At 42.9% G+C, this 27,851-nt stretch overlaps 52 non-coding genes across 52 annotated transcripts; all 52 read right to left on the bottom strand.

Moving 5' to 3' along the window:
- Window positions 1-142: 142 nt before the first annotated feature.
- Window positions 143-215, bottom strand: trnav-uac (transfer RNA valine (anticodon UAC)). The gene has a single exon. It is a non-coding gene; the product is annotated as a tRNA-Val (tRNA).
- Window positions 216-951: 736 nt separating this feature from the next.
- Window positions 952-1,024, bottom strand: trnav-cac (transfer RNA valine (anticodon CAC)). The gene has a single exon. It is a non-coding gene; the product is annotated as a tRNA-Val (tRNA).
- A 436-nt stretch (window positions 1,025-1,460) lies between these two features.
- On the bottom strand, window positions 1,461-1,533 carry trnav-uac (transfer RNA valine (anticodon UAC)). The gene has a single exon. It is a non-coding gene; the product is annotated as a tRNA-Val (tRNA).
- A 739-nt stretch (window positions 1,534-2,272) lies between these two features.
- Window positions 2,273-2,345, bottom strand: trnav-uac (transfer RNA valine (anticodon UAC)). Its single transcript has one exon. It is a non-coding gene; the product is annotated as a tRNA-Val (tRNA).
- Window positions 2,346-3,084: 739 nt separating this feature from the next.
- Window positions 3,085-3,157, bottom strand: trnav-uac (transfer RNA valine (anticodon UAC)). The gene has a single exon. It is a non-coding gene; the product is annotated as a tRNA-Val (tRNA).
- A 739-nt stretch (window positions 3,158-3,896) lies between these two features.
- trnai-uau (transfer RNA isoleucine (anticodon UAU)) lies at window positions 3,897-3,969 on the bottom strand. The gene has a single exon. It is a non-coding gene; the product is annotated as a tRNA-Ile (tRNA).
- A 426-nt stretch (window positions 3,970-4,395) lies between these two features.
- trnav-aac (transfer RNA valine (anticodon AAC)) lies at window positions 4,396-4,468 on the bottom strand. Its single transcript has one exon. It is a non-coding gene; the product is annotated as a tRNA-Val (tRNA).
- A 435-nt stretch (window positions 4,469-4,903) lies between these two features.
- On the bottom strand, window positions 4,904-4,976 carry trnav-aac (transfer RNA valine (anticodon AAC)). The gene has a single exon. It is a non-coding gene; the product is annotated as a tRNA-Val (tRNA).
- Window positions 4,977-5,910: 934 nt separating this feature from the next.
- On the bottom strand, window positions 5,911-5,983 carry trnav-aac (transfer RNA valine (anticodon AAC)). Its single transcript has one exon. It is a non-coding gene; the product is annotated as a tRNA-Val (tRNA).
- A 547-nt stretch (window positions 5,984-6,530) lies between these two features.
- On the bottom strand, window positions 6,531-6,603 carry trnai-uau (transfer RNA isoleucine (anticodon UAU)). The gene has a single exon. It is a non-coding gene; the product is annotated as a tRNA-Ile (tRNA).
- A 426-nt stretch (window positions 6,604-7,029) lies between these two features.
- Window positions 7,030-7,102, bottom strand: trnav-aac (transfer RNA valine (anticodon AAC)). Its single transcript has one exon. It is a non-coding gene; the product is annotated as a tRNA-Val (tRNA).
- Window positions 7,103-7,961: 859 nt separating this feature from the next.
- On the bottom strand, window positions 7,962-8,035 carry trnav-uac (transfer RNA valine (anticodon UAC)). Its single transcript has one exon. It is a non-coding gene; the product is annotated as a tRNA-Val (tRNA).
- A 738-nt stretch (window positions 8,036-8,773) lies between these two features.
- Window positions 8,774-8,846, bottom strand: trnav-uac (transfer RNA valine (anticodon UAC)). The gene has a single exon. It is a non-coding gene; the product is annotated as a tRNA-Val (tRNA).
- Window positions 8,847-9,586: 740 nt separating this feature from the next.
- trnav-cac (transfer RNA valine (anticodon CAC)) lies at window positions 9,587-9,659 on the bottom strand. The gene has a single exon. It is a non-coding gene; the product is annotated as a tRNA-Val (tRNA).
- A 123-nt stretch (window positions 9,660-9,782) lies between these two features.
- Window positions 9,783-9,855, bottom strand: trnav-aac (transfer RNA valine (anticodon AAC)). Its single transcript has one exon. It is a non-coding gene; the product is annotated as a tRNA-Val (tRNA).
- Window positions 9,856-10,095: 240 nt separating this feature from the next.
- trnav-uac (transfer RNA valine (anticodon UAC)) lies at window positions 10,096-10,168 on the bottom strand. Its single transcript has one exon. It is a non-coding gene; the product is annotated as a tRNA-Val (tRNA).
- Window positions 10,169-10,400: 232 nt separating this feature from the next.
- On the bottom strand, window positions 10,401-10,473 carry trnav-cac (transfer RNA valine (anticodon CAC)). Its single transcript has one exon. It is a non-coding gene; the product is annotated as a tRNA-Val (tRNA).
- A 121-nt stretch (window positions 10,474-10,594) lies between these two features.
- Window positions 10,595-10,667, bottom strand: trnav-aac (transfer RNA valine (anticodon AAC)). The gene has a single exon. It is a non-coding gene; the product is annotated as a tRNA-Val (tRNA).
- Window positions 10,668-11,064: 397 nt separating this feature from the next.
- Window positions 11,065-11,137, bottom strand: trnav-aac (transfer RNA valine (anticodon AAC)). Its single transcript has one exon. It is a non-coding gene; the product is annotated as a tRNA-Val (tRNA).
- Window positions 11,138-11,563: 426 nt separating this feature from the next.
- On the bottom strand, window positions 11,564-11,636 carry trnav-aac (transfer RNA valine (anticodon AAC)). Its single transcript has one exon. It is a non-coding gene; the product is annotated as a tRNA-Val (tRNA).
- A 748-nt stretch (window positions 11,637-12,384) lies between these two features.
- trnav-uac (transfer RNA valine (anticodon UAC)) lies at window positions 12,385-12,457 on the bottom strand. The gene has a single exon. It is a non-coding gene; the product is annotated as a tRNA-Val (tRNA).
- A 232-nt stretch (window positions 12,458-12,689) lies between these two features.
- Window positions 12,690-12,762, bottom strand: trnav-cac (transfer RNA valine (anticodon CAC)). Its single transcript has one exon. It is a non-coding gene; the product is annotated as a tRNA-Val (tRNA).
- A 121-nt stretch (window positions 12,763-12,883) lies between these two features.
- On the bottom strand, window positions 12,884-12,956 carry trnav-aac (transfer RNA valine (anticodon AAC)). The gene has a single exon. It is a non-coding gene; the product is annotated as a tRNA-Val (tRNA).
- A 240-nt stretch (window positions 12,957-13,196) lies between these two features.
- Window positions 13,197-13,269, bottom strand: trnav-uac (transfer RNA valine (anticodon UAC)). Its single transcript has one exon. It is a non-coding gene; the product is annotated as a tRNA-Val (tRNA).
- A 934-nt stretch (window positions 13,270-14,203) lies between these two features.
- trnav-aac (transfer RNA valine (anticodon AAC)) lies at window positions 14,204-14,276 on the bottom strand. Its single transcript has one exon. It is a non-coding gene; the product is annotated as a tRNA-Val (tRNA).
- A 934-nt stretch (window positions 14,277-15,210) lies between these two features.
- On the bottom strand, window positions 15,211-15,283 carry trnav-aac (transfer RNA valine (anticodon AAC)). The gene has a single exon. It is a non-coding gene; the product is annotated as a tRNA-Val (tRNA).
- A 428-nt stretch (window positions 15,284-15,711) lies between these two features.
- On the bottom strand, window positions 15,712-15,784 carry trnav-aac (transfer RNA valine (anticodon AAC)). The gene has a single exon. It is a non-coding gene; the product is annotated as a tRNA-Val (tRNA).
- Window positions 15,785-16,023: 239 nt separating this feature from the next.
- Window positions 16,024-16,096, bottom strand: trnav-cac (transfer RNA valine (anticodon CAC)). Its single transcript has one exon. It is a non-coding gene; the product is annotated as a tRNA-Val (tRNA).
- Window positions 16,097-16,530: 434 nt separating this feature from the next.
- Window positions 16,531-16,603, bottom strand: trnav-uac (transfer RNA valine (anticodon UAC)). The gene has a single exon. It is a non-coding gene; the product is annotated as a tRNA-Val (tRNA).
- Window positions 16,604-16,835: 232 nt separating this feature from the next.
- On the bottom strand, window positions 16,836-16,908 carry trnav-cac (transfer RNA valine (anticodon CAC)). The gene has a single exon. It is a non-coding gene; the product is annotated as a tRNA-Val (tRNA).
- A 433-nt stretch (window positions 16,909-17,341) lies between these two features.
- On the bottom strand, window positions 17,342-17,414 carry trnav-cac (transfer RNA valine (anticodon CAC)). The gene has a single exon. It is a non-coding gene; the product is annotated as a tRNA-Val (tRNA).
- Window positions 17,415-17,850: 436 nt separating this feature from the next.
- trnav-uac (transfer RNA valine (anticodon UAC)) lies at window positions 17,851-17,923 on the bottom strand. The gene has a single exon. It is a non-coding gene; the product is annotated as a tRNA-Val (tRNA).
- A 739-nt stretch (window positions 17,924-18,662) lies between these two features.
- trnav-uac (transfer RNA valine (anticodon UAC)) lies at window positions 18,663-18,735 on the bottom strand. The gene has a single exon. It is a non-coding gene; the product is annotated as a tRNA-Val (tRNA).
- A 232-nt stretch (window positions 18,736-18,967) lies between these two features.
- On the bottom strand, window positions 18,968-19,040 carry trnav-cac (transfer RNA valine (anticodon CAC)). The gene has a single exon. It is a non-coding gene; the product is annotated as a tRNA-Val (tRNA).
- Window positions 19,041-19,474: 434 nt separating this feature from the next.
- Window positions 19,475-19,547, bottom strand: trnav-uac (transfer RNA valine (anticodon UAC)). The gene has a single exon. It is a non-coding gene; the product is annotated as a tRNA-Val (tRNA).
- A 232-nt stretch (window positions 19,548-19,779) lies between these two features.
- Window positions 19,780-19,852, bottom strand: trnav-cac (transfer RNA valine (anticodon CAC)). The gene has a single exon. It is a non-coding gene; the product is annotated as a tRNA-Val (tRNA).
- Window positions 19,853-19,973: 121 nt separating this feature from the next.
- On the bottom strand, window positions 19,974-20,046 carry trnav-aac (transfer RNA valine (anticodon AAC)). The gene has a single exon. It is a non-coding gene; the product is annotated as a tRNA-Val (tRNA).
- Window positions 20,047-20,286: 240 nt separating this feature from the next.
- trnav-uac (transfer RNA valine (anticodon UAC)) lies at window positions 20,287-20,359 on the bottom strand. Its single transcript has one exon. It is a non-coding gene; the product is annotated as a tRNA-Val (tRNA).
- Window positions 20,360-20,591: 232 nt separating this feature from the next.
- On the bottom strand, window positions 20,592-20,664 carry trnav-cac (transfer RNA valine (anticodon CAC)). Its single transcript has one exon. It is a non-coding gene; the product is annotated as a tRNA-Val (tRNA).
- Window positions 20,665-21,098: 434 nt separating this feature from the next.
- On the bottom strand, window positions 21,099-21,171 carry trnav-uac (transfer RNA valine (anticodon UAC)). The gene has a single exon. It is a non-coding gene; the product is annotated as a tRNA-Val (tRNA).
- Window positions 21,172-21,410: 239 nt separating this feature from the next.
- Window positions 21,411-21,483, bottom strand: trnav-cac (transfer RNA valine (anticodon CAC)). Its single transcript has one exon. It is a non-coding gene; the product is annotated as a tRNA-Val (tRNA).
- Window positions 21,484-22,427: 944 nt separating this feature from the next.
- trnav-uac (transfer RNA valine (anticodon UAC)) lies at window positions 22,428-22,500 on the bottom strand. The gene has a single exon. It is a non-coding gene; the product is annotated as a tRNA-Val (tRNA).
- A 429-nt stretch (window positions 22,501-22,929) lies between these two features.
- trnav-aac (transfer RNA valine (anticodon AAC)) lies at window positions 22,930-23,002 on the bottom strand. The gene has a single exon. It is a non-coding gene; the product is annotated as a tRNA-Val (tRNA).
- Window positions 23,003-23,242: 240 nt separating this feature from the next.
- trnav-uac (transfer RNA valine (anticodon UAC)) lies at window positions 23,243-23,315 on the bottom strand. The gene has a single exon. It is a non-coding gene; the product is annotated as a tRNA-Val (tRNA).
- A 232-nt stretch (window positions 23,316-23,547) lies between these two features.
- Window positions 23,548-23,620, bottom strand: trnav-cac (transfer RNA valine (anticodon CAC)). Its single transcript has one exon. It is a non-coding gene; the product is annotated as a tRNA-Val (tRNA).
- A 942-nt stretch (window positions 23,621-24,562) lies between these two features.
- trnav-uac (transfer RNA valine (anticodon UAC)) lies at window positions 24,563-24,635 on the bottom strand. Its single transcript has one exon. It is a non-coding gene; the product is annotated as a tRNA-Val (tRNA).
- Window positions 24,636-24,867: 232 nt separating this feature from the next.
- trnav-cac (transfer RNA valine (anticodon CAC)) lies at window positions 24,868-24,940 on the bottom strand. The gene has a single exon. It is a non-coding gene; the product is annotated as a tRNA-Val (tRNA).
- A 434-nt stretch (window positions 24,941-25,374) lies between these two features.
- On the bottom strand, window positions 25,375-25,447 carry trnav-uac (transfer RNA valine (anticodon UAC)). Its single transcript has one exon. It is a non-coding gene; the product is annotated as a tRNA-Val (tRNA).
- A 232-nt stretch (window positions 25,448-25,679) lies between these two features.
- Window positions 25,680-25,752, bottom strand: trnav-cac (transfer RNA valine (anticodon CAC)). The gene has a single exon. It is a non-coding gene; the product is annotated as a tRNA-Val (tRNA).
- Window positions 25,753-26,186: 434 nt separating this feature from the next.
- Window positions 26,187-26,259, bottom strand: trnav-uac (transfer RNA valine (anticodon UAC)). Its single transcript has one exon. It is a non-coding gene; the product is annotated as a tRNA-Val (tRNA).
- A 239-nt stretch (window positions 26,260-26,498) lies between these two features.
- trnav-cac (transfer RNA valine (anticodon CAC)) lies at window positions 26,499-26,571 on the bottom strand. The gene has a single exon. It is a non-coding gene; the product is annotated as a tRNA-Val (tRNA).
- A 944-nt stretch (window positions 26,572-27,515) lies between these two features.
- Window positions 27,516-27,588, bottom strand: trnav-uac (transfer RNA valine (anticodon UAC)). Its single transcript has one exon. It is a non-coding gene; the product is annotated as a tRNA-Val (tRNA).
- Window positions 27,589-27,851: the final 263 nt, after the last annotated feature.

Here is a 27,851-nt window from a genome sequence, read left to right as displayed (position 1 = left end):
AAAGTGCTCATTGGGCTTGGTAGTCTGTCTTGAGATCCTTAGCACGATTGCCTTCAACTAGCTTGAAATTGAAGCCTTTGTAGTGTGGAAATGCGCTTGCCGGAGATCCATTTCAGCATGTTTAGTTAAAAAACACTCAATTTGTTTCTGCCCAGTTCCGAACTGGGGACCTTTCGCGTGTAAAGCGAACGTGATAACCACTACACTACAGAAACCTCACAGTGAGTGTAGTGGCCTTTTTCCAAGACAGGTTCATCCCATAATCTGCACCGCAAGCAGAGTGTCAGTCTGTGTAGATTCCACAAACAACAGAACAGAGATAAATCACCATTAGAGTCTGGCTTGAGATCCTTAGTATGATTGCCTTCAAATAGCTTTTAGCCTTTGTAGCTGGATATCCACTTACCTTAGAGCCATTTCAGCACATATAGTAAAAATTGCTCAAGATGTTTCCACCCAGTTTCGAACTGGGGACCTTTCGCGTGTGAGGTGAACGTGATAACCACTACACTACGGAAACCTGCCTTCACGAAGCAGAAGAAAATCTTCAGACTCACAAATTAAAACGTGTATAATGTAAAAGGGAGATAGACACTCTTGGCGTTGCAAACAATTCATACTTTCTGTCAAAAGTTGGGCGCTGTTTCTGGTCGGTTTCGAACCGAGGACCTTTCGCGTGTTAGGCGAAAGTGATAACCACTACACTACAGAAACTTGACTTTGGGTTGAGTGGTCTTTTTCCAAGAGAGGTTCATCCAATAATATGCACTGCATGCAGTGTCAGTCTGTGTAGATTCAATAAACAACAGGACAGAGCTAATTCATCATGGTAGTCTGACTTGAGGTCCTTAGTATGATTGCCTTCAAATAGCTTGAAATTAGAGCCTTTGTAGCATGGAAATCCACTAACCTGAGAACCATTTCAGCACATATAGTAAAAATTACTCAAGATGTTTCCACCCAGTTTCGAACTGGGGACCTTTCGCGTGTGAGGCGAACGTGATAACCACTACACTATGGAAACCTGTCTTGATGGAGCATAAGGAAGTCTTGCGAATCACGCATTTTAAAAAACGTATAATGTAAAAGAGAGCTAAATACTCTTAGCGTCGCAAACAATCTATACTTTCTGTCAAAAGCTGACCGCTGTTTCTGCTCGGTTTTGAACAGAGGACCTTTCGCGTGTTAGGCGAACGTGATAACCACTACACTACAGAAACCTCATGGCGAGCTTAATTGCCTTTTTCCAAGACAGGTTCATCCCATAATCTGCCCTGCAAGCAGAGTGTTGGTCTGTGTAAATTCCACAAGCAACAGGAAAGTGCTCATTAGGCTTGGTAGTCTGTCTTGAGATCCTTAGCAAGATTGCCTTCAACTAGCTTGAAATTGGAGCCTTTGTAGTGTGGAAATGTGCTTGCCGGAGATCCAGTTCAGCATGTTTAGTTAAAAAACACTAGATTTGTTTCTGCCCAATTTCGAACTGGGGACCTTTCGCGTGTAAAGCGAACGTGATAACCACTACACTACAGAAACCTCACAGTGAGTTTAGTGGCCTTTTTCCAAGACAGGTTCATCCCATAATCTGCACCGCAAGCAGAGTGTCAGTCTGTGTAGATTCCACAAACAACAGAACAGAGATAATTCACCATTGGAGTCTGGCTTGAGATCCTTAGTATGATTGCCTTCAAATAGCTTTTAGCCTTTGTAGCTGGATATCCACTTACCTTAGAGCCATTTCAGCACATATAGTAAAAATTGCTCAAGTTGTTTCCACCCAGTTTCGAACTGGGGACCTTTCGCGTGTGAGGCGAACGTGATAACCACTACACTATAGAAACCTGTCTTCAGGAAGCAGAAGAAAATCTTCAGACTCACAAATTAAAACGTGTATAATGTAAAAGGGAGATAGATACTCTTGGCGTTGCAAACAATTCATACTTTCTGTCAAACGTTGGTCGCTGTTTCTGCTCGGTTTTGAACAGAGGACCTTTCGCGTGTTAGGCGAACGTGATAACCACTACACTACAGAAACCTCATGGCGAGCTTAATTGCCTTTTTCCAAGACAGGTTCATCCCATAATCTGCCCTGCAAGCAGAGTGTTGGTCTGTGTAAATTCCACAAGCAACAGGAAAGTGCTCATTAGGCTTGGTAGTCTGTCTTGAGATCCTTAGCAAGATTGCCTTCAACTAGCTTGAAATTGGAGCCTTTGTAGTGTGGAAATGTGCTTGCCGGAGATCCAGTTCAGCATGTTTAGTTAAAAAACACTAGATTTGTTTCTGCCCAATTTCGAACTGGGGACCTTTCGCGTGTAAAGCGAACGTGATAACCACTACACTACAGAAACCTCACAGTGAGTTTAGTGGCCTTTTTCCAAGACAGGTTCATCCCATAATCTGCACCGCAAGCAGAGTGTCAGTCTGTGTAGATTCCACAAACAACAGAACAGAGATAATTCACCATTGGAGTCTGGCTTGAGATCCTTAGTATGATTGCCTTCAAATAGCTTTTAGCCTTTGTAGCTGGATATCCACTTACCTTAGAGCCATTTCAGCACATATAGTAAAAATTGCTCAAGTTGTTTCCACCCAGTTTCGAACTGGGGACCTTTCGCGTGTGAGGCGAACGTGATAACCACTACACTATAGAAACCTGTCTTCAGGAAGCAGAAGAAAATCTTCAGACTCACAAATTAAAACGTGTATAATGTAAAAGGGAGATAGATACTCTTGGCGTTGCAAACAATTCATACTTTCTGTCAAAAGTTGGTCGCTGTTTCTGCTTGGTTTCGAACCGAGGACCTTTCGCGTATTAGGCGAACGTGATAACCACTACACTACAGAAACGTCATGGTGAGATTAATTGCCTTTTTCCAAGACAGGTTCATCCCATAATCTGCCCTGCAAGCAGAGTGTTGGTCTGTGTAAATTCCACAAGCAACAGGAAAGTGCTCATTGGGCTTGGTAGTCTGTCTTGAGATCCTTAGCATGATTGCCTTCAACTAGCTTGAAATTGGAGCGTTTGTAGTGTGGAAATGTGCTTGCCGGAGATCCAGTTCAGCATGTTTAGTTAAAAAACACTAGATTTGTTTCTGCCCAATTTCGAACTGGGGACCTTTCGCGTGTAAAGCGAACGTGATAACCACTACACTACAGAAACCTCACAGTGAGTTTAGTGGCCTTTTTCCAAGACAGGTTCATCCCATAATCTGCACCGCAAGCAGAGTGTCAGTCTGTGTAGATTCCACAAACAACAGAACAGAGATAATTCACCATTGGAGTCTGGCTTGAGATCCTTAGTATGATTGCCTTCAAATAGCTTTTAGCCTTTGTAGCTGGATATCCACTTACCTTAGAGCCATTTCAGCACATATAGTAAAAATTGCTCAAGTTGTTTCCACCCAGTTTCGAACTGGGGACCTTTCGCGTGTGAGGCGAACGTGATAACCACTACACTATAGAAACCTGTCTTCAGGAAGCAGAAGAAAATCTTCAGACTCACAAATTAAAACGTGTATAATGTAAAAGGGAGATAGATACTCTTGGCGTTGCAAACAATTCATACTTTCTGTCAAAAGTTGGTCGCTGTTTCTGCTTGGTTTCGAACCGAGGACCTTTCGCGTATTAGGCGAATGTGATAACCACTACACTACAGAAACGTCATGGTGAGATTAATTGCCTTTTTCCAAGACAGGTTCATCCCATAATCTGCCCTGCAAGCAGAGTGTTGGTCTGTGTAAATTCCACAAGCAACAGGAAAGTGCTCATTGGGCTTGGTAGTCTGTCTTGAGATCCTTAGCATGATTGCCTTCAACTAGCTTGAAATTGGAGCGTTTGTAGTGTGGAAATGCGCTTGGCGGAGATCCATTTCAGCATGTTTAGTTAAAAAACACTCAATTGGTTTCTGCCCAGTTTCGAACTGGGGACCTTTCGCGTATAAAGCGAACGTGATAACCACTACACTACAGAAACCTCACAGTGAGTTTAGTGGCCTTTTTCCAAGACAGGTTCATCCCATAATCTGCACCGCAAGCAGAGTGTCAGTCTGTGTAGATTCCACAAACAACAGAACAGAGATAATTCACCATTGGAGTCTGGCTTGAGATCCTTAGTATGATTGCCTTCAAATAGCTTTTAGCCTTTGTAGCTGGATATCCACTTACCTTAGAGCCATTTCAGCACATATAGTAAAAATTGCTCAAGTTGTTTCCACCCAGTTTCGAACTGGGGACCTTTCGCGTGTGAGGCGAACGTGATAAACACTACACTATGGAAACCTGTCTTCAGGAAGCAGGAGAAAATCTTCAGACTCACAAATTAAAATGTGTATAATGTAAAAGGGAGATAGATACTCTTGGCGTTGCAAACAATTCATACTTTCTGTCAAAAGTTGGTCGCTGTTTCTGCTCGGTTTCGAACCGAGGACCTTTCGCGTGTTAGGCGAACGTGATAACCACTACACTACAGAAACTTCACTTTGGGTTGAGTGGTCTTTTTCCAAGACAGGTTCATCCAATAATATGCACTGCAAGCAGAGTGTCAGTCTGTGTAGATTCCACAAACAACAGGACAGAGCTAATTCATCATGGTAGTCTGACTTGAGGTCCTTAGTATGATTGCCTCCAAATAGCTTGAAATTATAGCCTTTGTAGCATGGAAATCCACTAACCTCAGAGCCATTTCAGCACATATAGTAAAAATTACTCAAGATGTTTCCACCCAGTTTCGAACTGGGTACCTTTCGCGTGTGAGGCGAACGTGATAACCACTACACTATGGAAACCTGTCCTGAGGTAGCATAAGGAAGTCTTGCGAATCACGCATTTTAAAAAACGTATAATGTAAAAGAGAGCTAAATACTCTTAGCGTCGCAAACAATCTATACTTTCTGTCAAAAGCTGACCGCTGTTTCTGCTCGGTTTCGAACCGAGGACCTTTCGCGTGTTAGGCGAACGTGATAACCACTACACTACAGAAACCTCACAGTGAGTTTAGTGGCCTTTTTCCAAGACAGGTTCATCCCATAATCTGCACCGCAAGCAGAGTGTCAGTCTGTGTAGATTCCACAAACAACAGAACAGAGATAATTCACCATTGGAGTCTGGCTTGAGATCCTTAGTATGATTGCCTTCAAATAGCTTTTAGCCTTTCTAGCTGGATATCCACTTACCTTAGAGCCATTTCAGCACATACAGTAAAAATTGCTCAAGTTGTTTCCACCCAGTTTCGAACTGAGGACCTTTCGCGTGTGAGGCGAACGTGATAACCACTACACTATGTAAACCTGTCTTCAGGAAGCAGAAGAAAATCTTCAGACTCACAAATTAAAACGTGTATAATGTAAAAGGGAGATAGATACTCTTGGCGTTGCAAACAATTCATACTTTCTGTCAAAAGTTGGGCACTGTTTCTACTCGGTTTCGAACCGAGGACCTTTCGCGTGTTAGGCGAACGTGATAACCACTACACTACAGAAACGTCACGGTGAGGTTAATTGCCTTTTTCCAAGACAGGTTCATCCCATAATCTGCCCTGCAAGCAGAGTGTTGGTCTGTGTAAATTCCACAAGCATCAGGAAAGTGCTCATTGGGCTTGGTAGTCTGACTTGAGGTCCTTAGTATGAATGCCTTCAACTGGCTTGAAATTAGAGCCTTTGTAGCATGGAAATCCACTAACCTGAGAGCCATTTCAGCACATATAGTAAAAATTACTCAAGATGTTTCCACCCAGTTTCGAACTGGGTACCTTTCGCGTGTGAGGCGAACGTGATAACCACTACACTATGGAAACCTGTCCTGAGGTAGCATAAGGAAGTCTTGCGAATCACGCATTTTAAAAAACGTATAATGTAAAAGAGAGCTAAATACTCTTAGCGTCGCAAACAATCTATACTTTCTGTCAAAAGCTGACCGCTGTTTCTGCTCGGTTTCGAACCGAGGACCTTTCGCGTGTTAGGCGAACGTGATAACCACTACACTACAGAAACCTCACAGTGAGTTTAGTGGCCTTTTTCCAAGACAGGTTCATCCCATAATCTGCACCGCAAGCAGAGTGTCAGCCTGTGTAGATTCCACAAACAATAGAAAACAGAGATAATTCACCATTGGAGTCTGGCTTGAGATCCTTAGTATGATTGCCTTCAAATAGCTTTTAGCCTTTGTAGCTGGATATCCACTTACCTTAGAGCCATTTCAGCACATACAGTAAAAATTGCTCAAGTTGTTTCCACCCAGTTTCGAACTGGGGACCTTTCGCGTATTAGGCGAACGTGATAACCACTACACTACAGAAACGTCATGGTGAGATTAATTGCCTTTTTCCAAGACAGGTTCATCCCATAATCTGCCCTGCAAGCAGAGTGTTGGTCTGTGTAAATTCCACAAGCAACAGGAAAGTGCTCATTGGGCTTGGTAGTCTGTCTTGAGATCCTTAGCATGATTGCCTTCAACTAGCTTGAAATTGGAGCGTTTGTAGTGTGGAAATGCGCTTGGCGGAGATCCATTTCAGCATGTTTAGTTAAAAAACACTCAATTGGTTTCTGCCCAGTTTCGAACTGGGGACCTTTCGCGTATAAAGCGAACGTGATAACCACTACACTACAGAAACCTCACAGTGAGTTTAGTGGCCTTTTTCCAAGACAGGTTCATCCCATAATCTGCACCGCAAGCAGAGTGTCAGTCTGTGTAGATTCCACAAACAACAGAACAGAGATAATTCACCATTGGAGTCTGGCTTGAGATCCTTAGTATGATTGCCTTCAAATAGCTTTTAGCCTTTGTAGCTGGATATCCACTTACCTTAGAGCCATTTCAGCACATATAGTAAAAATTGCTCAAGTTGTTTCCACCCAGTTTCGAACTGGGGACCTTTCGCGTGTGAGGCGAACGTGATAAACACTACACTATGGAAACCTGTCTTCAGGAAGCAGGAGAAAATCTTCAGACTCACAAATTAAAATGTGTATAATGTAAAAGGGAGATAGATACTCTTGGCGTTGCAAACAATTCATACTTTCTGTCAAAAGTTGGTCGCTGTTTCTGCTCGGTTTCGAACCGAGGACCTTTCGCGTGTTAGGCGAACGTGATAACCACTACACTACAGAAACCTCACAGTGAGTTGAGTGGCCTTTTTCCAAGACAGGTTCATCCTATATTCTGCAGCGCAAGCAGAGTGTCAGTCTGTGTAGATTCCACAAACAACAGAACAGAGATAATTCACCATTGGAGTCTGGCTTGAGATCCTTAGTATGATTGCCTTCAAATAGCTTTTAGCCTTTGTAGCTGGATATCCACTTACCTTAGAGCCATTTCAGCACATACAGTAAAAATTGCTCAAGTTGTTTCCACCCAGTTTCAAACTGGGGACCTTTCACGTGTGAGGCGAACGTGATAACCAGTACACTATGGAAACCTGTCTTCAGGAAGCAGAAGAAAATCTTCAGACTCACAAATTAAAACGTGTATAATGTAAAAGGGAGATAGATACTCTTGGCGTTGCAAACAATTCATACTTTCTGTCAAAAGTTGGGCACTGTTTCTGCTCGGTTTCAAACCGAGGACCTTTCGCGTGTTAGGCGAACGTGATAACCACTACACTACAGAAACTTCACTTTGGGTTGAGTGGTCTTTTTCCAAGACAGGTTCATCCAATAATATGCACTGCAAGCAGAGTGTCAGTCTGTGTAGTCTGTTAGGCTAACGTGATAACCACTACACTACAGAAACCTCATGGCCAGCTTAATTGCCTTTTTCCAAGACAGGTTCATCCCATAATCTGCCCTGCAAGCAGAGTGTTGGTCTGTGTAAATTCCACAAGCAACAGGAAAGTGCTCATTGGGCTTGGTAGTCTGTCTTGAGATCCTTAGCACGATTGCCTTCAACTAGCTTGAAATTGGAGCTTTTGTAGTGTGGAAATGCGCTTGCCGGAGATCCATTTCAGCATGTTTAGTTAAAAAACACTAGATTTGATTCTGCCCAGTTTCGAACTGGGGACCTTTCGCGTGTAAAGTGAACGTGATAACCACTACACTACAGAAACCTCACAGTGAGTTTAGTGGCCTTTTTCCAAGACAGGTTCATCCCATAATCTGCACCGCAAGCAGAGTGTCAGTCTGTGTAGATTCCACAAACAACAGAACAGAGATAATTCACCATTGGAGTCTGGCCCGAGATCTTTAGTATGAGTGCCTTCAAATAGCTTTTAGCCTTTGTAGCTGGATATCCACTTACCTTAGAGCCATTTCAGCACATATAGTAAAAATTGCTCAAGTTGTTTCCACCCAGTTTCGAAATGGGGACCTTTCGCGTGTGAGGCGAACGTGATAACCACTACACTATGGAAACCTGTCTTCAGGAAGCAGAAGAAAATCTTCAGACTCACAAATTAAAACGTGTATAATGTAAAAGGGAGATAGATACTCTTGGCGTTGCAAACAATTCATACTTTCTGTCAAAAGTTGGTCGCTGTTTCTGCTCGGTTTCGAACCGAGGACCTTTCGCGTGTTAGGCGAACGCGATAACCACTACACTGCAGAAACTTCACTTTGGGTTGAGTGGTCTTTTTCCAAGACAGGTTCATCCAATAATTTGCACTGCAAGCAGAGTGTTGGTCTGTGTAAATTCCACAAGCAACAGGAAAGTGCTCATTGGGCTTGGTAGTCTGTCTTGAGATCCTTAGCACGATTGCCTTCAACTAGCTTGAAATTGGAGCCTTTGTAGTGTGGAAATGCGCTTGCCGGAGATCCATTTCAGCATGTTTAGTTAAAAAACACTAGATTTGTTTCTGCCCAGTTTCGAACTGGGGACCTTTCGCGTGTAAAGCGAACGTGATAACCACTACACTACAGAAACCTCACAGTGAGTTTAGTGGCCTTTTTCCAAGACAGGTTCATCCCATAATCTGCACCGCAAGCAGAGTGTCAGCCTGTGTAGATTCCACAAACAATAGAAAACAGAGATAATTCACCATTGGAGTCTGGCTTGAGATCCTTAGTATGATTGCCTTCAAATAGCTTTTAGCCTTTGTAGCTGGATATCCACTTACCTTAGAGCCATTTCAGCACATATAGTAAAAATTGCTCAAGTTGTTTCCACCCAGTTTCGAACTGGGGACCTTTCGCATGTGAGGCGAACGTGATAACCACTACACTATAGAAACCTGTCTTCAGGAAGCAGAAGAAAATCTTCAGACTCACAAATTAAAACGTGTATAATGTAAAAGGGAGATAGATACTCTTGGCGTTGCAAACAATTCATACTTTCTGTCAAAAGTTGGGCTCTGTTTCTGCTCGGTTTCAAACCGAGGACCTTTCGCGTGTTAGGCAAACGTGATAACCACTCCACTACAGAAACTTCACTTTGGGTTGAGTGGTCTTTTTCCAAGACAGGTTCATCCAATAATATGCACTGCAAGCAGAGTGTCAGTCTGTGTAGATTCCACAAACAACAGGACAGAGCTAATTCATCATGGTAGTCTGACTTGAGGTCCTTAGTATGAATGCCTTCAAATAGCTTGAAATTAGAGCCTTTGTAGCATGGAAATCCACTAACCTGAGAGCCATTTCAGCACATATAGTAAAAATTACTCAAGATGTTTCCACCCAGTTTCGAACTGGGGACCTTTCGCGTGTGAGGCGAACGTGATAACCACTACACTATGGAAACCTGTCTTGACGTAGCATAAGGAAGTCTTGCGAATCACGCATTTTAAAAAACGTATAATGTAAAAGAGAGCTAAATACTCTTAGCGTCGCAAACAATCTATACTTTCTGTCAAAAGCTGACCGCTGTTTCTGCTCGGATTCGAACCGAGGACCTTTCGCGTGTTAGGCGAACGTGATAACCACTACACTACAGAAACCTCATGGCGAGCTTAATTGCCTTTTTCCAAGACAGGTTCATCCCATAATCTGCCCTGCAAGCAGAGTGTTGGTCTGTGTAAATTCCACAAGCAACAGGAAAGTGCTCATTGGGCTTGGTAGTCTGTCTTGAGATCCTTAGCACGATTGCCTTCAACTAGCTTGAAATTGGAGCCTTTGTAGTGTGGAAATGTGCTTGCCGGAGATCCATTTCAGCATGTTTAGTTAAAAAACACTCAATTTGTTTCTGCCCAGTTTCGAACTGGGGACCTTTCGCGTGTAAAGCGAACGTGATAACCACTACACTACAGAAACCTCACAGTGAGTTTAGTGGCCTTTTTCCAAGACAGGTTCATCCCATAATCTGCACCGCAAGCAGAGTGTCAGTCTGTGTAGATTCCACAAACAACAGAACAGAGATAATTCACCATTGGAGTCTGGCTTGAGATCCTTAGTATGATTGCCTTCAAATAGCTTTTAGCCTTTGTAGCTGGATATCCACTTACCTTAGAGCCATTTCAGCACATATAGTAAAAATTGCTCAAGTTGTTTCCACCCAGTTTCGAACTGGGGACCTTTCGCGTGTGAGGCGAACGTGATAACCACTACACTATGGAAACCTGTCTTCAGGAAGCAGAAGAAAATCTTCAGACTCACAAATTAAAATGTGTATAATGTAAAAGGGAGATAGATACTCTTGGCGTTGCAAACAATTCATACTTTCTGTCAAAAGTTTGTCGCTGTTTCTGCTCGGTTTCGAACCGAGGACCTTTCGCGTGTTAGGCGAACGTGATAACCACTACACTACAGAAACTTCACTTTGGGTTGAGTGGTCTTTTTCCAAGACAGGTTCATCCAATAATATGCACTGCAAGCAGAGTGTCAGTCTGTGTAGATTCCACAAACAACAGGACAGAGCTAATTCATCATGGTAGTCTGAAATTATAGCCTTTGTAGCATGGAAATCCACTAACCTGAGAGCCATTTCAGCACATATAGTAAAAATTACTCAAGATGTTTCCAACCAGTTTCGAACTGGGGACCTTTCGCGTGTGAGGCGAACGTGATAACCACTACACTATGGAAACCTGTCTTGAGGTAGCATAAGGAAGTCTTGCGAATCACGAATTTTAAAAAACGTATAATGTAAAAGAGAGCTAAATACTCTTAGCTTCGCAAACAATCTATACTTTCTGTCAAAAGCTGACCGCTGTTTCTGCTCGGTTTCGAACCGAGGACCTTTCGCGTGTTAGGCGAACGTGATAACCACTACACTACAGAAACCTCATGGTGAGCTTAATTGCCTTTTTCCAAGACAGGTTCATCCCATAATCTGCACCGCAAGCAGAGTGTCAGTCTGTGTAGATTCCACAAACAACAGAACAGAGATAATTCACCATTGGAGTCTGGCTTGAGATCCTTAGTATGATTGCCTTCAAATAGCTTTTAGCCTTTGTAGCTGGATATCCACTTACCTTAGAGCCATTTCAGCACATATAGTAAAAATTGCTCAAGTTGTTTCCACCCAGTTTCGAACTGGGGACCTTTCGCGTGTGAGGCGAATGTGATAACCACTACACTATGGAAACCTGTCTTCAGGAAGCAGAAGAAAATCTTCAGACTCACAAATTAAAATGTGTATAATGTAAAAGGGAGATAGATACTCTTGGCGTTGCAAACAATTCATGCTTTCTGTCAAAAGTTGGGCGCTGTTTCTGCTCGGTTTCGAACCGAGGACCTTTCGCGTGTTAGGCGAACGTGATAACCACTACACTACAGAAACTTCACTTTGGGTTAAGTGGTCTTTTTCCAAGACAGGTTCATCCAATAATATGCACTGCAAGCAGAGTGTCAGTCTGTGTAGATTCCACAAAAAACAGGACAGAGCTAATTCATCATGGTAGTCTGACTTGAGGTCCTTAGTATGATTGCCTCCAAATAGCTTGAAATTATAGCCTTTGTAGCATGGAAAAACACTAACCTGAGAGCCATTTCAGCACATATAGTAAAAATTACTCAAGATGTTTCCACCCAGTTTCGAACTGGGGACCTTTCACGTGTGAGGCGAATGTGATAACCACTACACTATGGAAACCTGTCCGGAGGTAGCATAAGGAAGTCTTGCGAATCACGCATTTTAAAAAACGTATAATGTAAAAGAGAGCTAAATACTCTTAGCGTCGCAAACAATCTATACTTTCTGTCAAAAGCTGACCGCTGTTTCTGATCGGTTTCGAACCGAGGACCTTTCGCGTGTTAGGCGAACGTGATAACCACTACACTACAGAAACCTCATGGCGAGCTTAATTGCCTTTTTCCAAGACAGGTTCATCCCATAATCTGCCCTGCAAGCAGAGTGTTGGTCTGTGTAAATTCCACAAGCAACAGGAAAGTGCTCATTGGGCTTGGTAGTCTGTCTTGAGATCCTTAGCACGATTGCCTTCAACTAGCTTGAAATTGAAGCCTTTGTAGTGTGGAAATGCGCTTGCCGGAGATCCATTTCAGCATGTTTAGTTAAAAAACACTCAATTTGTTTCTGCCCAGTTTCGAACTGGGGACCTTTCGCGTGTAAAGCGAACGTGATAACCACTACACTACAGAAACCTCACAGTGAGTTTAGTGGCCTTTTTCCAAGACAGGTTCATCCCATAATCTGCACCGCAAGCAGAGTGTCAGTCAGTGTAGATTCCACAAACAACAGAACAGAGATAATTCACCTTTGGAGTCTGGCCCGAGATCCTTAGTATGATTGCCTTCAAATAGCTTTTAGCCTTTGTAGCTGGATATCCACTTACCTTAGAGCCATTTCAGCACATATAGTAAAAATTGCTCAAGTTGTTTCCACCCAGTTTCGAACTGGGGACCTTTCGCGTGTGAGGCGAACGTGATAACCACTACACTATGGAAACCTGTCTTCAGGAAGCAGAAGAAAATCTTCAGACTCACAAATTAAAACGTGTATAATGTAAAAGGGAGATAGATACTCTTGGCGTTGCAAACAATTCATACTTTCTGTCAAAAGTTGGGCGCTGTTTCTGCTCGGTTTCGAACCGAGGACCTTTCGCGTGTTAGGCGAACGTGATAACCACTACACTACAGAAACTTCACTTTGGGTTGAGTGGTCTTTGTCCAAGACAGGTTCATCCAATAATATGCACTGCAAGCAGAGTGTTGGTCTGTGTAAATTCCACAAGCAACAGGAAAGTGCTCATTGGGCTTGGTAGTCTGTCTTGAGATCCTTAGCACGATTGCCTTCAACTAGCTTGAAATTGGAGCCTTTGTAGTGTGGAAATGCGCTTGCCGGAGATCCATTTCAGCATGTTTAGTTAAAAAACACTAGATTTGTTTCTGCCCAGTTTCGAACTGGGGACCTTTCGCGTGTAAAGCGAACGTGATAACCACTACACTACAGAAACCTCACAGTGAGTTGAGTGGCCTTTTTCCAAGACAGGTTCATCCTATAATCTGCAGCGCAAGCAGAGTGTCAGTCTGTGTAGATTCCACAAACAACAGAACAGAGATAATTCACCATTGGAGTCTGGCTTGAGATCCTTAGTATGATTGCCTTCAAATAGCTTTTAGCCTTTGTAGCTGGATATCCACTTACCTTAGAGCCATTTCAGCACATACAGTAAAAATTGCTCAAGTTGTTTCCACCCAGTTTCAAACTGGGGACCTTTCACGTGTGAGGCGAACGTGATAACCACTACACTATGGAAACCTGTCTTCAGGAAGCAGAAGAAAATCTTCAGACTCACAAATTAAAACGTGTATAATGTAAAAGGGAGATAGATACTCTTGGCGTTGCAAACAATTCATACTTTCTGTCAAAAGTTGGGCACTGTTTCTGCTCGGTTTCAAACCGAGGACCTTTCGCGTGTTAGGCGAACGTGATAACCACTACACTACAGAAACTTCACTTTGGGTTGAGTGGTCTTTTTCCAAGACAGGTTCATCCAATAATATGCACTGCAAGCAGAGTGTCAGTCTGTGTAGATTCCACAAACAACAGGACAGAGCTAATTCATCATGGTAGTCTGACTTGAGGTCCTTAGTATGAATGCCTTCAAATAGCTTGAAATTAGAGCCTTTGTAGCATGGAAATCCACTAACCTGAGAGCCATTTCAGCACATATAGTAAAAATTACTCAAGATGTTTCCACCCAGTTTCGAACTGGGTACCTTTCGCGTGTGAGGCGAACGTGATAACCACTACACTATGGAAACCTGTCCTGAGGTAGCATAAGGAAGTCTTGCGAATCACGCATTTTAAAAAACGTATAATGTAAAAGAGAGCTAAATACTCTTAGCGTCGCAAACAATCTATACTTTCTGTCAAAAGCTGACCGCTGTTTCTGCTCGGTTTCGAACCGAGGACCTTTCGCGTGTTAGGCGAACGTGATAACCACTACACTACAGAAACCTCACAGTGAGTTTAGTGGCCTTTTTCCAAGACAGGTTCATCCCATAATCTGCACCGCAAGCAGAGTGTCAGTCTGTGTAGATTCCACAAACAACAGAACAGAGATAATTCACCATTGGAGTCTGGCTTGAGATCCTTAGTATGATTGCCTTCAAATAGCTTTTAGCCTTTCTAGCTGGATATCCACTTACCTTAGAGCCATTTCAGCACATACAGTAAAAATTGCTCAAGTTGTTTCCACCCAGTTTCGAACTGAGGACCTTTCGCGTGTGAGGCGAACGTGATAACCACTACACTATGTAAACCTGTCTTCAGGAAGCAGAAGAAAATCTTCAGACTCACAAATTAAAACGTGTATAATGTAAAAGGGAGATAGATACTCTTGGCGTTGCAAACAATTCATACTTTCTGTCAAAAGTTGGGCACTGTTTCTACTCGGTTTCGAACCGAGGACCTTTCGCGTGTTAGGCGAACGTGATAACCACTACACTACAGAAACGTCACGGCGAGGTTAATTGCCTTTTTCCAAGACAGGTTCATCCCATAATCTGCCCTGCAAGCAGAGTGTTGGTCTGTGTAAATTCCACAAGCATCAGGAAAGTGCTCATTGGGCTTGGTAGTCTGACTTGAGGTCCTTAGTATGAATGCCTTCAACTGGCTTGAAATTAGAGCCTTTGTAGCATGGAAATCCACTAACCTGAGAGCCATTTCAGCACATATAGTAAAAATTACTCAAGATGTTTCCACCCAGTTTCGAACTGGGTACCTTTCGCGTGTGAGGCGAACGTAATAACCACTACACTATGGAAACCTGTCCTGAGGTAGCATAAGGAAGTCTTGCGAATCACGCATTTTAAAAAACGTATAATGTAAAAGAGAGCTAAATACTCTTAGCGTCGCAAACAATCTATACTTTCTGTCAAAAGCTGACCGCTGTTTCTGCTCGGTTTCGAACCGAGGACCTTTCGCGTGTTAGGCGAACGTGATAACCACTACACTACAGAAACCTCACAGTGAGTTTAGTGGCCTTTTTCCAAGACAGGTTCATCCCATAATCTGCACCGCAAGCAGAGTGTCAGCCTGTGTAGATTCCACAAACAATAGAAAACAGAGATAATTCACCATTGGAGTCTGGCTTGAGATCCTTAGTATGATTGCCTTCAAATAGCTTTTAGCCTTTGTAGCTGGATATCCACTTACCTTAGAGCCATTTCAGCACATACAGTAAAAATTGCTCAAGTTGTTTCCACCCAGTTTCGAACTGGGGACCTTTCGCGTGTGAGGCGAACGTGATAACCACTACACTATGTAAACCAGTCTTCAGGAAGCAGAAGAAAATCTTCAGACTCACAAATTAAAACGTGTATAATGTAAAAGGGAGATAGATACTCTTGGCGTTGCAAACAATTCATACTTTCTGTCAAAAGCTGACCGCTGTTTCTGCTCGGTTTCGAACCGAGGACCTTTCGCGTGTTAGGCGAACGTGATAACCACTACACTACAGAAACTTCACTTTGGGTTGAGTGGTCTTTTTCCAAGACAGGTTCATCCCATAATCTGCCCTGGAAGCAGAGTGTTGGTCTGTGTAAATTTCACAAGCAACAGGAAAGTGCTCATTGGGCTTGGTAGTCTGTCTTGAGATCCTTAGCACGATTGCCTTCAACTAGCTTGAAATTGAAGCCTTTGTAGCATGGAAAAACACTAACCTGAGAGCCATTTCAGCACATATAGTAAAAATTACTCAAGATGTTTCCACCCAGTTTCGAACTGGGGACCTTTCGCGTGTGAGGCGAACGTGATAACCACTACACTATGGAAACCTGTCTTCAGGAAGCAGAAGAAAATCTTCAGACTCACAAATTAAAACGTGTATAATGTAAAAGGGAGATAGATACTCTTGGCGTTGCAAACAATTCATACTTTCTGTCAAAAGTTGGCCGCTGTTTCTGCTTGGTTTCGAACCGAGGACCTTTCGCGTGTTAGGCGAACGTGATAACCACTACACTACAGAAACTTCACTTTGGGTTGAGTGGTCTTTTTCCAAGACAGGTTCATCCAATAATATGCACTGCAAGCAGAGTGTCAGTCTGTGTAGATTCCACAAACAACAGGACAGAGCTAATTCATCATGGTAGTCTGACTTGAGGTCCTTAGTATGAATGCCTTCAAATAGCTTGAAATATGAGCCTTTGTAGTGTGGAAATGCGCTTGCCGGAGATCCATTTCAGCATGTTTAGTTAAAAAACACTCAATTTGTTTCTGCCCAGTTTCGAACTGGGGACCTTTTGCGTGTAAAGCGAACGTGATAACCACTACACTACAGAAACCTCACAGTGAGTTTAGTGGCCTTTTTCCAAGACAGGTTCATCCCATAATCTGCACCGCAAGCAGAGTGTCAGTCTGTGTAGATTCCACAAACAACAGAACAGAGATAATTCACCATTGGAGTCTGGCTTGAGATCCTTAGTATGATTGCCTTCAAATAGCTTTTAGCCTTTGTAGCTGGATATCCACATACCTTAGAGCCATTTCAGCACATATAGTAAAAATTGCTCAAGTTGTTTCCACCCAGTTTCGAACTGGGGACCTTTCGCGTGTGAGGCGAACGTGATAACCACTACACTATGGAAACCTGTCTTCAGGAAGCAGAAGAAAATCTTCAGACTCACAAATTAAAATGTGTATAATGTAAAAGGGAGATAGATACTCTTGGCGTTGCAAACAATTCATACTTTCTGTCAAAAGTTGGGCGCTGTTTCTGCTCGGTTTCGAATCGAGGACCTTTCGCGTGTTAGGCGAACGTGATAACCACTACACTACAGAAACTTCACTTTGGGTTAAGTGGTCTTTTTCCAAGACAGGTTCATCCAATAATATGCACTGCAAGCAGAGTGTCAGTCTGTGTAGATTCCACAAACAACAGGACAGAGCTAATTCATCATGGTAGTCTGACTTGAGGTCCTTAGTATGATTGCCTCAAAATAGCTTGAAATTATAGCCTTTGTAGCATGGAAAAACACTAACCTGAGAGCCATTTCAGCACATATAGTAAAAATTACTCAAGATGTTTCCACCCAGTTTCGAACTGGGGACCTTTCGCGTGTGAGGCGAACGTGATAACCACTACACTATGGAAACCTGTCCGGAAGTAGCATAAGGAAGTCTTGCGAATCACGCATTTTAAAAAACGTATAATGTAAAAGAGAGCTAAATACTCTTAGCGTCGCAAACAATCTATACTTTCTGTCAAAAGCTGACCGCTGTTTCTGCTCGGTTTCGAACCGAGGACCTTTCGCGTGTTAGGCATACGTGATAACCACTACACTACAGAAAGCTCATGGCAAGCTTAATTGCCTTTTTCCAAGACAGGTTCATCCCATAATCTGCCCTGCAAGCAGAGTGTTGGTCTGTGTAAATTCCACAAGCAACAGGAAAGTGCTCATTGGGCTTGGTAGTCTGTCTTGAGATCCTTAGCACGATTGCCTTCAACTAGCTTGAAATTGAAGCCTTTGTAGTGTGGAAATGCGCTTGCCGGAGATCCATTTCAGCATGTTTAGTTAAAAAACACTCAATTTGTTTCTGGCCAGTTTCGAACTGGGGACCTTTCGCGTGTAAAGCGAACGTGATAACCACTACACTACAGAAACCTCACAGTGAGTTTAGTGGCCTTTTTCCAAGACAGGTTCATCCCATAATCTGCACCGCAAGCAGAGTGTCAGTCTGTGTAGATTCCACAAACAACAGAACAGAGATAATTCACCATTGGAGTCTGGCCCGAGATCCTTAGTATGATTGCCTTCAAATAGCTTTTAGCCTTTGTAGCTGGATATCCACTTACCTTAGAGCCATTTCAGCACATATAGTAAAAATTGCTCAAGTTGTTTCCACCCAGTTTCGAACTGGGGACCTTTCGCGTGTGAGGCGAACGTGATAACCACAACACTATGGAAACCTGTCTTCAGGAAGCAGAAGAAAATCTTCAGACTCACAAATTAAAACGTGTATAATGTAAAAGGGAGATAGATACTCTTGGCGTTGCAAACAATTCATACTTTTTGTCAAAAGTTGGGCGCTGTTTCTGCTCGTTTTCGAACCGAGGACCTTTCGCGTGTTAGGCGAACGTGATAACCACTACACTACAGAAACTTCACTTTGGGTTGAGTGGTCTTTTTCCAAGACAGGTTCATCCAATAATATGCACTGCAAGCAGAGTGTTGGTCTGTGTAAATTCCACAAGCAACAGGAAAGTGCTCATTGGGCTTGGTAGTCTGTCTTAAGATCCTTAGCACGATTGCCTTCAACTAGCTTGAAATTGGAGCCTTTGTAGTGTGGAAATGCGCTTGCCGGAGATCCATTTCAGCATGTTTAGTTAAAAAACACTAGTTTTGTTTCTGCCCAGTTTCGAACTGGGGACCTTTCGCGTGTAAAGCGAACGTGATAACCACTACACTACAGAAACCTCACAGTGAGTTGAGTGGCCTTTTTCCAAGACAGGTTCATCCCATAATCTGCACCGCAAGCAGAGTGTCAGTCTGTGTAGATTCCACAAACAACAGAACTGAGATAATTCACCATTGGAGTCTGGCTTGAGATCCTTAGTATGATTGCCTTCAAATAGCTTTTAGCCTTTGTAGCTGGATATCCACTTACCTTAGAGCCATTTCAGCACATATAGTAAAAATTGCTCAAGTTGTTTCCACCCAGTTTCGAACTGGGGACCTTTCGCGTGTGAGGCGAACGTGATAACCACTACACTATGGAAACCTGTCTTCAGAAAGCAGAAGAAAATCTTCAGACTCACAAATTAAAACGTGTATAATGTAAAAGGGAGATAGATACTCTTGGCGTTGCAAACAATTCATACTTTCTGTCAAAAGTTGGCCGCTGTTTCTGCTTGGTTTCGAACCGAGGACCTTTCGCGTGTTAGGCGAACGTGATAACCACTACACTACAGAAACGTCATGGCGAGATTAATTGCCTTTTTCCAAGACAGGTTCATCCCATAATCTGCCCTGCAAGCAGAGTGTTGGTCTGTGTAAATTCCACAAGCAACAGGAAAGTGCTCATTGGGCTTGGTAGTCTGTCTTGAGATCCTTAGCACGATTGCCTTCAACTAGCTTGAAATTGAAGCCTTTGTAGTGTGGAAATGCGCTTGCCGGAGATCCATTTCAGCATGTTTAGTTAAAAAACACTCAATTTGTTTCTGCCCAGTTTCGAACTGGGGACCTTTCGCGTGTAAAGCGAACGTGATAACCACTACACTACAGAAACCTCACAGTGCGTTTAGTGGCCTTTTTCCAAGACAGGTTCATCCCATAATCTGCACCGCAAGCAGAGTGTCAGTCTGTGTAGATTCCACAAACAACAGAACAGAGATAATTCACCATTGGAGTCTGGCTTGAGATCCTTAGTATGATTGCCTTCAAATAGCTTTTAGCCTTTGTAGCTGGATATCCACTTACCTTAGAGCCATTTCAGCACATATAGTAAAAATTGCTCAAGTTGTTTCCACCCAGTTTCGAACTGGGGACCTTTCGCGTGTGAGGCGAACGTGATAACCACTACACTATGGAAACCTGTCTTCAGGAAGCAGAAGAAAATCTTCAGACTCACAAATTAAAACGTGTATAATGTAAAAGGGAGATAGATACTCTTGGCGTTGCAAACAATTCATACTTTTTGTCAAAAGTTGGGCGCTGTTTCTGCTCGGTTTCGAACCGAGGACCTTTCGCGTGTTAGGCGAACGTGATAACCACTACACTACAGAAACTTCACTTTGGGTTGAGTGGTCTTTTTCCAAGACAGGTTCATCCAATAATATGCACTGCAAGCAGAGTGTTGGTCTGTGTAAATTCCACAAGCAACAGGAAAGTGCTCATTGGGCTTGGTAGTCTGTTTTAAGATCCTTAGCACGATTGCCTTCAACTAGCTTGAAATTGGAGCCTTTGTAGTGTGGAAATGCGCTTGCCGGAGATCCATTTCAGCATGTTTAGTTAAAAAACACTAGATTTGTTTCTGCCCAGTTTCGAACTGGGGACCTTTCGCGTGTAAAACGAACGTGATAACCACTACACTACAGAAACCTCACAGTGAGTTGAGTGGCCTTTTTCCAAGACAGGTTCATCCCATAATCTGCACCGCAAGCAGAGTGTCTGTCTGTGTAGATTCCACAAACAACAGAACTGAGATAATTCACCATTGGAGTCTGGCTTGAGATCCTTAGTATGATTGCCTTCAAATAGCTTTTAGCCTTTGTAGCTGGATATCCACTTACCTTAGAGCCATTTCAGCACATATAGTAAAAATTGCTCAAGTTGTTTCCACCCAGTTTCGAACTGGGGACCTTTCGCGTGTGAGGCGAACGTGATAACCACTACACTATGGAAACCTGTCTTCAGAAAGCAGAAGAAAATCTTCAGACTCACAAATTAAAACGTGTATAATGTAAAAGGGAGATAGATACTCTTGGCGTTGCAAAGAATTCATACTTTCTGTCAAAAGTTGGCCGCTGTTTCTGCTTGGTTTCGAACCGAGGACCTTTCGCGTGTTAGGCGAACGTGATAACCACTACACTACAGAAACGTCATGGCGAGATTAATTGCCTTTTTCCAAGACAGGTTCATCCCATAATCTGCCCTGCAAGCAGAGTGTTGGTCTGTGTAAATTCCACAAGCAACAGGAAAGTGCTCATTGGGCTTGGTAGTCTGTCTTGAGATCCTTAGCATGATTGCCTTCAACTAGCTTGAAATTGGAGCCTTTGTAGTGTGGAAATGCGCTTGCCGGAGATCCATTTCAGCATGTTTAGTTAAAAAACACTCAATTTGTTTCTGCCCAGTTTCGAACTGGGGACCTTTCGCGTGTAAAGCGAACGTGATAACCACTACACTACATAAACTTCACTTTGGGTTGAGTGGTCTTTTTCCAAGACAGGTTCATCCAATAATATGCACTGCAAGCAGAGTGTCAGTCTGTGTAGATTCCACAAACAACAGGACAGAGCTAATTCATCATGGTAGTCTGACTTGAGGTCCTTAGTATGATTGCCTCCAAATAGCTTGAAATTATAGCCTTTGTAGCATGGAAATCCACTAACCTGAGAGTCATTTCAGCACATATAGTAAAAATTACTCAAGATGTTTCCACCCAGTTTCGAACTGGGGACCTTTCGCGTGTGAGGCGAACGTGATAACCACTACACTATGGAAACCTGTCTGGAGGTAGCATAAGGAAGTCTTGCGAATCACGAATTTTAAAAAACGTATAATGTAAAAGAGAGCTAAATACTCTTAGCGTCGCAAACAATCTATACTTTCTGTCAAAAGCTGACGGCTGTTTCTGCTCGGTTTCGAACCGAGGACCTTTCGCGTGTTAGGCGAACGTGATAACCACTACACTACAGAAAACTCATGGTGAGCTTAATTGCCTTTTTCCAAGACAGGTTCATCCCATAATCTGCCCTGCAATCAGAGTGTTGGTCTGTGTAAATTCCACAAGCAACAGGAAAGTGCTCATTGGGCTTGGTAGTCTGTCTTGAGATCCTTAGCACGATTGCCTTCAACTAGCTTGAAATTGGAGCCTTTGTAGCATGGAAATCCACTAACCTGAGAGCCATTTCAGCACATATAGTAAAAATTACTCAAGATGTTTCCACCCAGTTTCAAACTGGGGACCTTTCGCGTGTGAGGCGAACGTGATAACCACTACACTATGGAAACCTGTCTTGAGATAGCATAAGGAAGTCTTGCGAATCACGAATTTTAAAAAACGTATAATGTAAAAGAGAGCTAAATGCTCTTAGCGTCGCAAACAATCTATACTTTCTGTCAAAAGCTGACCGCTGTTTCTGCTCGATTTCGAACCGAGGACCTTTCGCGTGTTTGGCGAACGTGATAACCACTACACTACAGAAACCTCATGGTGAGCTTAATTGCCTTTTTCCAAGACAGGTTCATCCCATAATCTGCCCTGCAATCAGAGTGTTGGTCTGTGTAAATTCCACAAGCAACAGGAAAGTGCTCATTGGGCTTGGTAGTCTGTCTTGAGATCCTTAGCACGATTGCCTTCAACTAGCTTGAAATTGGAGCCTTTGTAGTGTGGAAATGCGCTTGCCGGAGATCAATTTCAGCATGTTTAGTTAAAAAACACTCAATTTGTTTCTGCTCAGTTTCGAACTGGGGACCTTTCGCGTGTAAAGCGAACGTGATAACTACTACACTACAGAAACCTCACAGTGAGTTTAGTGGCCTTTTTCCAAGACAGGTTCATCCCATAATCTGCACCTCAAGCAGAGTGTCAGTCTGTGTAGATTCCACAAACAACAGAACAGAGATAATTCACCATTGGAGTCTGGCTTGAGATCCTTAGTATGATTGCCTTCAAATAGCTTTTAGCCTTTGTAGCATGGAAATCCACTAACCTGAGAGCCATTTCAGCACATATAGTAAAAATTACTCAAGATGTTTCCACCCAGTTTCGAACTGGGGACATTTCGCGTGTGAGGCGAACGTGATAACCACTACACTATGGAAACCTGTCTTGAGGTAGCATAAGGAAGTCTTGCGAATCACGAATTTTAAAAAACGTATAATGTAAAAGAGAGCTAAATACTCTTAGCGTCGCAAACAATCTATACTTTCTGTCAAAAGCTGACCGCTGTTTCTGCTCGGTTTCGAACCGAGGACCTTTCGCGTGTTAGGCGAACGTGATAACCACTACACTACAGAAACCTCATGGTGAGCTTAATTGCCTTTTTCCAAGACAGGTTCATCCCATAATCTGCCCTGCAAGCAGAGTGTTGGTCTGTGTAAATTCCACAAGCAACAGGAAAGTGCTCATTGGGCTTGGTAGTCTGTCTTGAAATCCTTAGCACGATTGCCTTCAACTAGCTTGAAATATGAGCCTTTGTAGTGTGGAAATGCGCTTGCCGGAGATCCATTTCAGCATGTTTAGTTAAAAAACACTCAATTTGTTTCTGCCCAGTTTCGAACTGTGGACATTTTGCGTGTAAAGCGAACGTGATAACCACTACACTACAGAAACCTCACAGTGAGTTTAGTGGCCTTTTTCCAAGACAGGTTCATCCCATAATCTGCACCGCAAGCAGAGTGTCAGTCTGTGTAGATTCCACAAACAACAGAACAGAGATAATTCACCATTGGAGTCTGGCTTGAGATCCTTAGTATGATTGCCTTCAAATAGCTTTTAGCCTTTGTAGCTGGATATCCACATACCTTAGAGCCATTTCAGCACATATAGTAAAAATTGCTCAAGTTGTTTCCACCCAGTTTCGAACTGGGGACCTTTCGCGTGTGAGGCGAACGTGATAACCACTACACTATGGAAACCTGTCTTCAGGAAGCAGAAGAAAATCTTCAGACTCACAAATTAAAATGTGTATAATGTAAATGGGAGATAGATACTCTTGGCGTTGCAAACAATTCATACTTTCTGTCAAAAGTTGGGCGCTGTTTCTGCTCGGTTTCGAATCGAGGACCTTTCGCGTGTTAGGCGAACGTGATAACGACTGCACTACAGAAACTTCACTTTGGGTTAAGTGGTCTTTTTCCAAGACAGGTTCATCCAATAATATGCACTGCAAGCAGAGTGTCAGTCTGTGTAGATTCCACAAACAACAGGACAGAGCTAATTCATCATGGTAGTCTGACTTGAGGTCCTTAGTATGATTGCCTCAAAATAGCTTGAAATTATAGCCTTTGTAGCATGGAAAAACACTAACCTGAGAGCCATTTCAGCACATATAGTAAAAATTACTCAAGATGTTTCCACCCAGTTTCGAACTGGGGACCTTTCGCGTGTGAGGCGAACGTGATAACCACTACACTATGGAACCCTGTCCGGAGGTAGCATAAGGAAGTCTTGCGAATCACGCATTTTAAAAAACGTATAATGTAAAAGAGAGCTAAATACTCTTAGCGTCGCAAACAATCTATACTTTCTGTCAAAAGCTGACCGCTGTTTCTGCTCGGTTTCGAACCGAGGACCTTTTGCGTGTTAGGCATACGTGATAACCACTACACTACAGAAACCTCATGGCAAGCTTAATTGCCTTTTTCCAAGACAGGTTCATCCCATAATCTGCCCTGCAAGCAGAGTGTTGGTCTGTGTAAATTCCACAAGCAACAGGAAAGTGCTCATTGGGCTTGGTAGTCTGTCTTGAGATCCTTAGCACGATTGCCTTCAACTAGCTTGAAATTGAAGCCTTTGTAGTGTGGAAATGCGCTTGCCGGAGATCCATTTCAGCATGTTTAGTTAAAAAACACTCAATTTGTTTCTGCCCAGTTTCGAACTGGGGACCTTTCGCGTGTAAAGCGAACGTGATAACCACTACACTACAGAAACCTCACAGTGAGTTTAGTGGCCTTTTTCCAAGACAGGTTCATCCCATAATCTGCACCGCAAGCAGAGTGTCAGTCTGTGTAGATTCCACAAACAACAGAACAGAGATAATTCACCATTGGAGTCTGGCTTGAGATCCTTAGTATGATTGCCTTCAAATAGCTTTTAGCCTTTGTAGCTGGATATCCACTTACCTTAGAGCCATTTCAGCACATATAGTAAAAATTGCTCAAGTTGTTTCCACCCAGTTTCGAACTGGGGACCTTTCGCGTGTGAGGCGAACGTGATAACCACTACACTATGGAAACCTGTCTTCAGGAAGCAGAAGAAAATCTTCAGACTCACAAATTAAAACGTGTATAATGTAAAAGGGAGATAGATACTCTTGGCGTTGCAAACAATTCATACTTTTTGTCAAAAGTTGGGCGCTGTTTCTGCTCGGTTTCGAACCGAGGACCTTTCGCGTGTTAGGCGAACGTGATAACCACTACAATACAGAAACTTCACTTTGGGTTGAGTGGTCTTTTTCCAAGACAGGTTCATCCAATAATATGCACTGCAAGCAGAGTGTTGGTCTGTGTAAATTCCACAAGCAACAGGAAAGTGCTCATTGGGCTTGGTAGTCTGTTTTAAGATCCTTAGCACGATTGCCTTCAACTAGCTTGAAATTGGAGCCTTTGTAGTGTGGAAATGCGCTTGCCGGAGATCCATTTCAGCATGTTTAGTTAAAAAACACTAGATTTGTTTCTGCCCAGTTTCGAACTGGGGACCTTTCGCGTGTAAAACGAACGTGATAACCACTACACTACAGAAACCTCACAGTGAGTTGAGTGGCCTTTTTCCAAGACAGGTTCATCCCATAATCTGCACCGCAAGCAGAGTGTCTGTCTGTGTAGATTCCACAAACAACAGAACTGAGATAATTCACCATTGGAGTCTGGCTTGAGATCCTTAGTATGATTGCCTTCAAATAGCTTTTAGCCTTTGTAGCTGGATATCCACTTACCTTAGAGCCATTTCAGCACATATAGTAAAAATTGCTCAAGTTGTTTCCACCCAGTTTCGAACTGGGGACCTTTCGCGTGTGAGGCGAACGTGATAACCACTACACTATGGAAACCTGTCTTCAGAAAGCAGAAGAAAATTTTCAGACTCACAAATTAAAACGTGTATAATGTAAAAGGGAGATAGATACTCTTGGCGTTGCAAAGAATTCATACTTTCTGTCAAAAGTTGGCCGCTGTTTCTGCTTGGTTTCGAACCGAGGACCTTTCGCGTGTTAGGCGAACGTGATAACCACTACACTACAGAAACGTCATGGCGAGATTAATTGCCTTTTTCCAAGACAGGTTCATCCCATAATCTGCCCTGCAAGCAGAGTGTTGGTCTGTGTAAATTCCACAAGCAACAGGAAAGTGCTCATTGGGCTTGGTAGTCTGTCTTGAGATCCTTAGCATGATTGCCTTCAACTAGCTTGAAATTGGAGCCTTTGTAGTGTGGAAATGCGCTTGCCGGAGATCCATTTCAGCATGTTTAGTTAAAAAACACTCAATTTGTTTCTGCCCAGTTTCGAACTGGGGACCTTTCGCGTGTAAAGCGAACGTGATAACCACTACACTACATAAACTTCACTTTGGGTTGAGTGGTCTTTTTCCAAGACAGGTTCATCCAATAATATGCACTGCAAGCAGAGTGTCAGTCTGTGTAGATTCCACAAACAACAGGACAGAGCTAATTCATCATGGTAGTCTGACTTGAGGTCCTTAGTATGATTGCCTCCAAATAGCTTGAAATTATAGCCTTTGTAGCATGGAAATCCACTAACCTGAGAGTCATTTCAGCACATATAGTAAAAATTACTCAAGATGTTTCCACCCAGTTTCGAACTGGGGACCTTTCGCGTGTGAGGCGAACGTGATAACCACTACACTATGGAAACCTGTCTGGAGGTAGCATAAGGAAGTCTTGCGAATCACGAATTTTAAAAAACGTATAATGTAAAAGAGAGCTAAATACTCTTAGCGTCGCAAACAATCTATACTTTCTGTCAAAAGCTGACGGCTGTTTCTGCTCGGTTTCGAACCGAGGACCTTTCGCGTGTTAGGCGAACGTGATAACCACTACACTACAGAAAACTCATGGTGAGCTTAATTGCCTTTTTCCAAGACAGGTTCATCCCATAATCTGCCCTGCAATCAGAGTGTTGGTCTGTGTAAATTCCACAAGCAACAGGAAAGTGCTCATTGGGCTTGGTAGTCTGTCTTGAGATCCTTAGCACGATTGCCTTCAACTAGCTTGAAATTGGAGCCTTTGTAGCATGGAAATCCACTAACCTGAGAGCCATTTCAGCACATATAGTAAAAATTACTCAAGATGTTTCCACCCAGTTTCAAACTGGGGACCTTTCGCGTGTGAGGCGAACGTGATAACCACTACACTATGGAAACCTGTCTTGAGATAGCATAAGGAAGTCTTGCGAATCACGAATTTTAAAAAACGTATAATGTAAAAGAGAGCTAAATGCTCTTAGCGTCGCAAACAATCTATACTTTCTGTCAAAAGCTGACCGCTGTTTCTGCTCGATTTCGAACCGAGGACCTTTCGCGTGTTAGGCGAACGTGATAACCACTACACTACAGAAACCTCATGGTGAGCTTAATTGCCTTTTTCCAAGACAGGTTCATCCCATAATCTGCCCTGCAATCAGAGTGTTGGTCTGTGTAAATTCCACAAGCAACAGGAAAGTGCTCATTGGGCTTGGTAGTCTGTCTTGAGATCCTTAGCACGATTGCCTTCAACTAGCTTGAAATTGGAGCCTTTGTAGTGTGGAAATGCGCTTGCCGGAGATCAATTTCAGCATGTTTAGTTAAAAAACACTCAATTTGTTTCTGCCCAGTTTCGAACTGGGGACCTTTCGCGTGTAAAGCGAACGTGATAACTACTACACTACAGAAACCTCACAGTGAGTTTAGTGGCCTTTTTCCAAGACAGGTTCATCCCATAATCTGCACCTCAAGCAGAGTGTCAGTCTGTGTAGATTCCACAAACAACAGAACAGAGATAATTCACCATTGGAGTCTGGCTTGAGATCCTTAGTATGATTGCCTTCAAATAGCTTTTAGCCTTTGTAGCATGGAAATCCACTAACCTGAGAGCCATTTCAGCACATATAGTAAAAATTACTCAAGATGTTTCCACCCAGTTTCGAACTGGGGACAT

Source organism: Pseudorasbora parva, chromosome 5, assembly GCF_024679245.1.
Source record: "Pseudorasbora parva isolate DD20220531a chromosome 5, ASM2467924v1, whole genome shotgun sequence".
NCBI classification, from domain to species: Eukaryota; Metazoa; Chordata; class Actinopteri; order Cypriniformes; family Gobionidae; genus Pseudorasbora; species Pseudorasbora parva.
This window is presented reverse-complemented; position numbering and strand designations above follow the sequence as displayed.